Source organism: Natator depressus, chromosome 12 (genome assembly GCF_965152275.1).
Source record: "Natator depressus isolate rNatDep1 chromosome 12, rNatDep2.hap1, whole genome shotgun sequence".
Lineage (NCBI taxonomy): Eukaryota > Metazoa > Chordata > Testudines > Cheloniidae > Natator > Natator depressus.
In genome coordinates, this window is record NC_134245.1 from 13,438,460 (window position 1) to 13,448,688 (window position 10,229).

The 10,229-nt window shown below is 38.9% G+C and overlaps 1 long non-coding RNA gene across 1 annotated transcript; it reads right to left on the reverse strand.

The window, feature by feature from the left end:
• Positions 1–913: 913 nt before the first annotated feature.
• On the reverse strand, positions 914–10,020 carry LOC141996749 (uncharacterized). Its single transcript, XR_012641593.1, has 3 exons — positions 10,007–10,020; positions 2,989–3,081; positions 914–1,044 (listed from the first exon to the last, which is right to left on the reverse strand). It is a non-coding gene; the product is annotated as an uncharacterized LOC141996749 (long non-coding RNA).
• Between the last annotated feature and the right edge of the window lie 209 nt (positions 10,021–10,229).

Consider the following 10,229-nt stretch of genomic DNA (forward strand, 5'->3'; position numbering starts at 1 on the left):
TATTTTTTCCAACGGCATTTTTGTCCTCAAACTCTGCCCCCAACCCCCATCAGAAGTGTGAATCCAGTCATGTGATTTCAAACACTGAAATCATCATTTGAAGAGTGGGGGAAAGGAACTTAAAACTGTAAAACTCTGGCTCCTCAGAAGAGTGAATTCAAAATGGCAGCCAGGGATCACTCCCTCTGTGACAGCTATTTAACCTTTGAAAGTGCCACATTTTTTCCTTGGGATTATATCTTTGAGCATGAGACATAGTCATATAGATGTTTTCAAGAAGAAAATCAAGTTCTTCATTCTTTAAACTCTCACATTATCATATGGCTATATTGATGCCAAATTAGCCTTTATGCCTTACCATATACAGCTGACCTGGACTAAATTAAACTTATTACCAATTATGTCATTTTCATTTATGTAAAAGAGACATTTGCACACGGTGCTGGCATAAGAATTCTGCCCCAGGTACACATGTAGCTACTATTTATAAAAACTCTGTGCTAATTATTTGTGACCCGTATAGTGTACACCATTATATAATTGAGGATAACAAAGCTTTACCAAATACCTGTGAATATTGCTTTGAAGACCAAAACTGTGCCATGAGGCTGCTTTCATCTCATTCATGTCCCATCCCCAACTTATAGAGATGACTTTGTCAGAGGTAATGAATAATGGTAAGTATCTAGGTGTCATTTTCAATCACAACCTCACCATTGAAAACCATCTACCAGTCGTGGTTAATAGTTTTGCAATTTGCATAAGCTGCACCCATATTTATCTCACAACAACCAGGCATAACCTCATAACTACAAGACTTGAGTTTTACAATTCTCTCCGAGCAAGGCTTGCAGAAGTCTCTCTCTGTCACATTCAGCTTTGGAGTACAGAAGCATATTTTCTCCCTTGTAATCATATCTTATGGGAGGCAGCATAACCTCATTGTCAGAGTATGAATTCTATGTTCTAGTTTTGGTTCTGGTGCTGGCTTGGCATGTGACCTTGAGAGAGCTACTTGATCGATCTGCGCTTCTGTTTCTCCATCTGTAAAATAGAGAGAATTATACTTCTCATACCTACTTTCTAGGGCTGTTCAGAGATGTAATCAATTCATGTTTATGAATGTTTTGAGATCTTCAGGCAGACAGCACTATAGAAATAGTCGGTGCTTTCGTTATTACATCTACCCTTCATTCTTTAAATTGGCTGCTTATAAAACGATTGCTTAACATGCAAGTTGGCTGTGCTGATTTCTAAAGCCCTTTATCATGGTGTAGGCCATTACTATAGCTACCTCCTCATTTAGTTTCTTCCTGACTCATTTACTGTCTGACTCCAATCACCTTTCAGGAATCTCACCACCAAAGTCTTAGGCAAGCAGGCGACTGTGCTTTTGGAATCGAGGGCAATGGCTCCTGCACTGTGGCTTTGTTTACTACTGCCACTGCTGTCCTGTGAAACCCTTCCTGGTGGTTTGGAGAGAGCTGGAGGATCACATTGTGCTGGTCTCCTCATTACCAGCTGCTAAATTACACTAAACATACACACATCCTTTCCTAATATGACTTTTGCAAGTAAGCAATCGCTGTTCTGGCTAGAGAGAGATGTAATTCAGCCCATTTATACCAATATAACTGCATCCACATTGGCGAGGTAATGATACTGGTTTAGTTTAAATTGTGCAGCTTTTTTGTTTAGACAAGGCTTCCATACTGCCTAATTTTCTTTCAGGGGAAGGTGCTTTTGTGTTTTGAATGTTTTTATATGTCACTTCCTTGTTGAAGGATAGCACTCTGAATGACTTGAAGGCAGGGAGTGGGTACTTTAAATTATCCCAAGTCTTATTTTAGCTTAAATGACCAATATAAGAGTGAAATAGCCTTTAAAAAAAAAAGTAATTAGAAATGCTTGCTAACCTTGCCATAAAGCTTTCTTTTACCATTGTGACCTTAATGAGAATGTTTCCCTTGAGACTTGTGGAGAGTTTTATGAGAAAACAGCAACAGTAGAAGAGTGAGAAACCTCCATGGCAACATTTAAAAAAAATCAATAAAAATCAACCAAAATATAAAAGATCTCCCAGGTGAAAAAAATCCCACTTTTAAGATGCCACATTCTAATATCTTTGAATGTTTATTTAATTTAGTTAAAGGTCCTTTTTTAGCTGATGAACTGCTTCTTAGTGAAGTTGGCAGGGGTGGGGGGCACAACAGGACTCTTGATGCAGGATAATTCTTGGTTCAACTTCTCTTACGTGTTATATTCTTGGAAGAACAGGAGCTACCACTTTTATGGGGGGGAAGAAGCATCTCACGTTGATTTAAAAAAACTGCACTAAAGCCCCAGTTCATCTAGGTGTTTAAGTACATGCCTAGCTTTAAGCAGGTGAGTATGCCCCTTGACATCACTGACTTAAATGGGACAACTTGTGTGCTTAAAAGTTAAGCACAAGCTTAGGTATGTTTCTGAATCAGGACCTAAAATATTGTAACATCGGGGATGTCCAAAGGAATGAGGTGAGACATACTGTCAACCTTTAACTAAGCCAGAGCCCTAGAGCTGGTGACAGGCAGTCCCAGCCATCAAAAGAACACTTGGGTGAAATCTTGACCTCATGGAAGTTAATGGGAGTTTAGGATTTCACACTTTGGGCAAGACCTCACTGTAAGGGACTGCAGAAGACTCTGTTACGGCCTAGCTAGGGAAAAACCGCTTTCTCGCGTGACAGTCATTGTAGGACACAGAGAACCGGTTGTAACCAGCCCTTGGCCGGTTTCAACCGCCACATATGGCCCTTTGCCAGTCAGAGGAAAACCCCTTAGGAAAATACCTGATTATATATTCATGATATGTTAATGCGTAGTGCTTTTTTACTGCTTGTTGTCCGCCCCTTCGTCGGACTCCGTCCCAGGCATAGCTCCGGTGTGCTGGGTTCCCCGCCTCCGTGACAGCAACGCTTGGAGTCCCTGTTGTGGGTGTGTCACTTACCTTCATTAAAGCCAATAACTCTCTACTTTGCTGCGTGTAAGCCTCATTCTTCCGGAGCATTCCTGCTAGGACTTTTAGTGCCCAGAACACTCACTGAAGAAAAACAAAATACAAAGGGGGGAGTGCTCTAACTCAGGTTAAAATTCCAGTGAAGACAAGGCAGTTGTATTTTTAACAAAGTTAGCAGGTTGAACTAAATACAGTAGGGGGAGAATGTGGTTTATCGCTATCTGTTAGCTCAGGTTAAAATTACAACTGCCTTATCTTCACTAGGATTTTCACTTGACTTAGTTAACTCGAGTTAAGACACCACCTCCCCCTTGTTTTTGTTGGTTTTTTTTTGCAATGAAGCCATGCCCTCATTTTAAATTCCCATTCCCCGTGTCTCTCTATCTCAAACCATAGTCTAGGCCACCCAGTTGGTGGAGGAAGAGAAGTCCATTACAATAGGATCATAAACACACAATGGCAAGGACATTCTGGGGTTTGGGGTTGTTGTTCTGTTTTGTTTTGTTTTTGTTTTAACCGTTGGTCTCAATCTAAAAATATAGAAAGCACCTAAGTGTGTTAAGAGCAAAAGTCCCATTGACTGGAGCACCGAAGCTACTTAGATACTCTAGATAATCCCACCCATAAGCAGCAGGTAATGTATTGATTTACAGGCAAGTTACTGGTTTTGTGGTGAGTAATATCTGTAGTGGTTTTTACATGAACTGTCACTGATCATCCTCGAGTTAGAGGGATTGACCCTCCACTAGTGAACTCAATGAGAGTTTTGCCATAGAATTCAGTGAACACAGGATCAGCCACATAATTTAGGGCTAAGATAAAATATTTTATTAGAAAATTTCACTATTTTTTTTTAAGTTTTGTTCCAGGCCATGTTGCAGCCTCAGCACTATGAAATGGCAGATCTTGCGCTGATCCATACAACACGTTGATATTTTGAGTATTTCCATATTAAAACTGCTCTTTATCAGAATTAAATTTTGAAATTTGTAATGTTAAAATTATAGAGAAGTTTCTATTGTTGGGTTTTGTTTGTTTATTATTTATTTACTTTATTTTGCTCAGAAGTAAAACCATGTTCCACTGGAAAGGAGGGAAATAATCAACATTTCACAGATTTGGGGGTCAAACTGGATCAGTTTCACAAAAAAATGAAAACAAATGTCAAAATTTTCAAATTTTGCTGCAGTTTCACAGAGCCCTGGTTACAGTCTCATTTTAGGAGTAAGTAAAGCAAATAAACTGTATTGGTCAAGGCGTAACATGTGGAAAGAGGGGCCTTTCCAGGTACCAAGCATTTGGTAAAGGTGAAGGTAATGGGAGATTCCTCAGGGCTGCCTTTTGTGGAAGCATAACATGGATATTTTAAAAAGACTAATTGTATGTTAGGCCATGTCTACACTACCCGCCGGATCGACGGGTAGTGGTCAATCTATCGGGGATCGATTTATCGCATCTAGTGTAGACGCGATAAATCGATCCCTGATCACTCTGCCATCGACTCCGGAACTCCACCACGGTGAGAGGTGGAAGCGGAGTCGACGGGGGAGCGGCCGTCGTCGATCCCGTGCTGCGAGGACGTAAAGTAAGTGATTCTAAGTCGATCTAAGATACGTCGACTTCAGCTACGCTATTCTCGTAGCTGAAGTTGCGAATCTTAGATCAATCCCCCCCACCCCCAGTGTAGACCAGACCCCAGACATTCTTTGGTACCAAAACTTACTGTCTGTTTTTCTATTTTTAAAATGTGGGGAATAATCTAGTTACAGGAGTTCCTGCGTCTTTGGACATCTTTGTTTCAAGGTGTGAGATTCCATTTGCCTGGAAATTCTGTGTTCTAATTGCATTGTCATTCTCATCTTACTCCATCATTCCCAGGTATTTCTGCACATGTAAGATTTCCCGCCAAACATAGATCTATGATCGAGGACCCCAGGTAGAATGTTTGTGTTTTGGTTGGTTTTAATTAGATCTTGCTGGGGAAATTATATTTTTTCCTGCAAAATTTCTGATGAGCATTACTTGTTTTCATTTCCATCTACATTTTCCTGCTTTCCATTAAAAAACTGATTTCAGTTTCCAGTTTTTCTGAAGACCCAAACATTTTAGATGAAAATTCCATTTTATTTTGCAAAACTTTCCATTTTGTTAAAAAGCAGTTTTCCACCAACAAAACATTTCCACAGAAACTTTTCAATAAGCTCTAGTTTTAATACATTCAGGGGGAGTAGAAAGGGAGGAGGAAAATGTATAGTCCTTCAGTGATTGATTCATTTATTTATTACATGATTCCAATTTACTTGAGTCTGATAGCATCGCTAATGCGCTGCACCAAAAGCCATTTTGAAAAATTAACTATTACATATCCTCAGCAGCACATTTCCAAACTTGGAAAACTCAGCAAATTTGAATACTTATTTCAAAATAACAAGGCATTACATAACTCCTTGTAAAAAACAATCAATTAAATTAGTCTCTTGCACTTGTGAGTAGGCAGACTGGCAGCATTAGAAAGTGAATCTATGCAGAGAACAGCAACAACATGAACAATAGCAATGCAAGCTTTCCCATAATTATGTTTCATTCTCAACTCTGTTCTGGAGAGATACACTTCAAAGAGGTGGGGGCAAGGTAGTTCTTACCTGTGCTTATGTCCTCCCTGCCATGTAAGCCAATGAAAGTGCATATTGCAATGATTTTTCCCCAGTGATCTTGACCCCTGGACTGAGACCATCATCTTGTTTTATGTTCTCTGCCATACAGCCATTACATGGTACCATGCCAAAACTAGATTCAAATGAGCTAATGCAAGAGTCTATATCCAGAACTGAGATCTGGCCCTAAACTGTAGTTTGGTAAGTGTAGCAAATGTTAAGGGCTAAAGGTTGTAAGAAGAAAGTGTCAGAAAGCCTGAAAGTTTTACAATTTTCTATAGCCCTTGCATCAGGTGTGACAACACAGGCAAATGTTCAGTTGGATGAAAAGACCTGTAGTATAAAATCCCAACATTTGGGAATTATAGTGCACCTGCTGGCAAACCCTTAAATAATATGTACAGTATTTAATATAAAATATTTAACTAAACCTTTGCAGCAAAGTAGTTTCTGTACATGTACAGAAAGGCACTTTTCAAGGTTTAATATAATGACCAACATTTATCCAAAGATGCCAAAGTGCTCCCCAGGCACTAGGAACGTATATAAACATGGATCATTTCACCAACCACAAATGCCAGCAGCTCCGGGGCAAGGACAGGAGACATTTAACAGGCCACAGCAATATTACATACCAGTTTAGGGCAGAAAATGAAAATACAGGGAAAATTTTAAACAGCCAGAATGTAAACTAATTACTCAGTAAGACTTTGGCCAGCACACCATAGTTAATATCCCTACTCTTGCAAAAAGTGCCAGCACAAATGGCCACAACCTTGATTTAACATATCATCGAAAAGATGGCATCTTCTCCCTATAGTGCCCCCTACTGCTAGGCTCTAGCATTGATTCACCACTGACTCAGGGGGAAAAGTACTCCCACCAATTACCATCGAGTGGTTTTAATTCAGCACTTCAGTTTTCCTTGGAGGTTTCTTATCCAAACATTAACCCTACACATAACCAATCTCAGCTGTTTCAATAGTCTTACCAAAAAAAAGTCAACCAGTCGCAGTCAAACTACTTGGCAGGTTTAACTTTTTAAACCAAAGTAATTTATAAATTATGGAAGTGGAATATTTATTTATGTGGAGGATTTTTGTGGGTTGTTTTGTTTTGTTTTGTTTTTGGAAGAAGGGGTTGGATTGTTTTCATAGAGTAATGGTTACCGTAAAATCTGTGGATGCCCAGGTCTAATATATACATTTCAGTTTCAGTGGTAGAGCATCAGAGCACTTTTGGTTAAGAAAAATGTAAGTTCAGTAGTAGTTTATGGATATTTTAATTATAACTCTGTATATAGCTATGTGAAGTTTAAATGGTTTGGGTTTTAGTTTTTTTAGTTTAAAAATTTGTATAATTTAAATGAAAACAATAGAGTATTCTCTGTGCAATTAGAAGGGGAAAGAAACACAGTATGAACTGATTAGAGAACTCTAAGGAACTGTTCAGTAGCCTACCAAAATCACCCGCATTTGCTTACCAAAGGTATTCAACATTTGGAGTGAGAGTCTGTGCTGGACCTTATGGCTGTCTTCCACAGTACCTGTGCCAGGGAATTCTCCCCTGGCCAGAAATGGGACCTTTAGGGCCCCTTTATGCCATTCTGGCCCTTTTGCCCAGTGTAAATGGTAAGGATGTCACCCCTGGAATTTGAGGCTGAGAGCACTGTAAGATGAAATACTTGGCTATAACTGGGATTCAGCCATACGTAGCAACTGGTGTAGTTGGCAAACCCTCCAGAGTAGACCAAAAAACGACATGATTTTCATCCGCTGAGCTTATCCCTGCTTGAATCCTACTTCACAGGAATGTTCAGAGACTAATTTTACGATTGTGAAGTGCTTTGAGATCCTAATAGCAGGCACTACAGAAATGGAAAGTATTTATTATTATACCATATTTAGAAAATAACTGTATGCTACACTATCTCCATACAATATACATTTATCCTCCAAATACTTGACTCCATCGATTTATATGTAGACTAACCTAGTTTATTCTCTGAATATCTGTGTGTTTCCCTCACCCAACTGAATTCCAGTGCATTTGATAGTGCTTGGATCTCCTCTAATTATAGAGACTATAAAAGTGCAAAGTGGAGGGGAGAAATGGATGAAAAGAAGAGAAGTTAGAGAGATGAATGTGAAAGGAGAAGATAAGAAGGAAAATATCTGATTGCGCAATTCCAGCAATTTTTCCCTGGTTTGTTAGGGAAAGTTTGTTAGCTAGTTTGTTAATTTTCTTCTAACTCTCTGCCAGTAGGATAAACAGACAATAGTACATGCAGTGAATCAAAGAATGTAGAATAAATTCATTGTGAGTACTACGCAAGCCTATTCTAACATATTTCACAACAAAGCTAGTAGAGAATATTAAAAGGCCTCTTGGGAAGTATGATTTTGGGTGCCCTGAAAATATGAATTTTATTTGGATATATAAGACAGGAGTGAAGACTGGGCTATTTAACAGCATAAAATATTAGGAGAGATGGATGAAAAAAACTGAAATTGAAGATTGCCTTTTTTTTTCTTTCAAAAATATTCATCCCATTTTTCAACCTGCTATAGAACTGCCTGAAATATGTCTACTTTCAAAAATGTTCAGCTGAAGAGCACACACTTTTGGTGACATTTTTTAGCCAACTCTAATGATAAGGTTCCACTGAAGCATGTTCTTTTTGGTGGAAGGGGGACAGTTTTATACAGCTATCTAAACATCTGGGGCCAGATTCTCTCCCTTCCTGAATGATTAACCTCAGGAGTGGGCTTTTTGTGTGGAAATCTCCTCAAAGATCTCATCATGAAAATTCCCCTGTAATGCATGGGGAGCAGCATTTGTGCTCCACTTCTATGGAAATGCTGCCCCCAAATCTGGCAGCTCCTTCTGAATCCACAGTAGTTCAGGGTCATCTATGCAGAGGCCTTGAACTCCCACAGCGGGTTGAACTCCCTTCTAGCCATGGTTTCCATTGGGATGCTGGGTTCTTGGAAAAGGTAACACAGCCTGGGACTGTATTAATTTTTCATTGTAACTTCTTCGGGGCCAGAGTGTGTCTCTTCACTCAGAGCCCACCCCAGCACCACCCTCTTGTCCCTACAAACCCTGAATCTCCTGGAAACTCCTCCACAAGGTACATGTAGCAAGCTGATGACAGGAGCAGGGTCAAGAGAGAAGCACTCAAAGCCATTTTCTGTGTGCAGAAACTGAGATTCTTGTGTAAATGCACAGATCTCAGGGGCATGAACTGGCTCCTGGAGATGATAGGCTTCTTATACGGAAAAGTGTTGTCATAATCCCTCTTGTCAGTAAATATTCAATTTTCCTTTGCTTTGTTAGGGGAAAAATATTAAATTACACAGTTTAGCAGGTCAACATCAAAACTTATGATGAAAAAAAATCTTCCTAAGAGAGTTTCTTAAAACCTGTATAATCAGGTTGGTAATGCTGCCCACGGGGAAAACCATTAGCACAAGTCTTGAACACATTTCAAAAGCTAAACTGACATGGATGGGGATGGTGGTGGAGTTTCCCTAGCTGTCCATTATATATTATTACAGGAGTCCAAGCAGTCCAAATGATTTGAAAAGCCTCAGTACAGTGACTTCCTCCAAGACATTACCGAACTTTGTCTGTAAATGTTAATGCAGCTGTAGTTCTGATTTTTATGAAGATGATGAAAAATAATTTCACCCTCTTAGCACCTACATCAAAACTTTGACTACTGTTTTTAAGGATTAAAACTTTCCTCCTAATGAACTTCAACACTCACAAATTCTATGCACTCTCTTTTTAGAGGATTTTTGCTTCCTTCCTATCTGCTAACACAATGGGGGCAGCTTTGTTATCATTAATCATCTTTAGAGCCCTCGGGATTCTGGGAGTTATAACGCTGCTGCAACCACATTTAAAAACACACACAGCCCCAAAGTTCACTCTTGCAGATTTTCATTAGCAGATGGATTTATGAGTTAAGGGACATGTTTAATGATTCATCTAAAGCCAAAGGAGCTAAATCTGTGATAATTATCACCAGAATCAATATTTTCAAATCAAGGGTTTGGGGATATTCTTTAACAAAAAAAAATTCCATGTTATTTCTTGAAACAGGGCTGTAATTCAAATTAAAAAACAATGATGGATTTTTCCTTCTAAAACCAAATATCATCTTGCACTGTTCAAAGCATCCAAAAGATTTTAGAACAGATTACTCATTATGTTAATAGAGAGAGATTTATATAACAAATGCTTTCAAAGCTGTTATTGTCTGTTAAAATAGAACATTTGCATGCAAACTAAGCACCTTAAATAACAAGTACCCTATGAGCTGAGCAGCATTTATTTAACTAATTTACCTTGTCAGTCTCCTAACTAATGGCCCCATAAAAGCGGCATGTGTTGTAATTTCTGGAGACTTTGAAGGAAAAAGGATATCCTGCACAAATTAAAGAAAAGCAACATGGCTGAGAAAACATTTGTAAATAAGTCATTGACATTGTGATTGGATCTGTCTCTTTAATCTAAATGTCATGTTTTTCGTTCATTCTGTTGCATAAAACTAGTTCATTTTTAAACAAA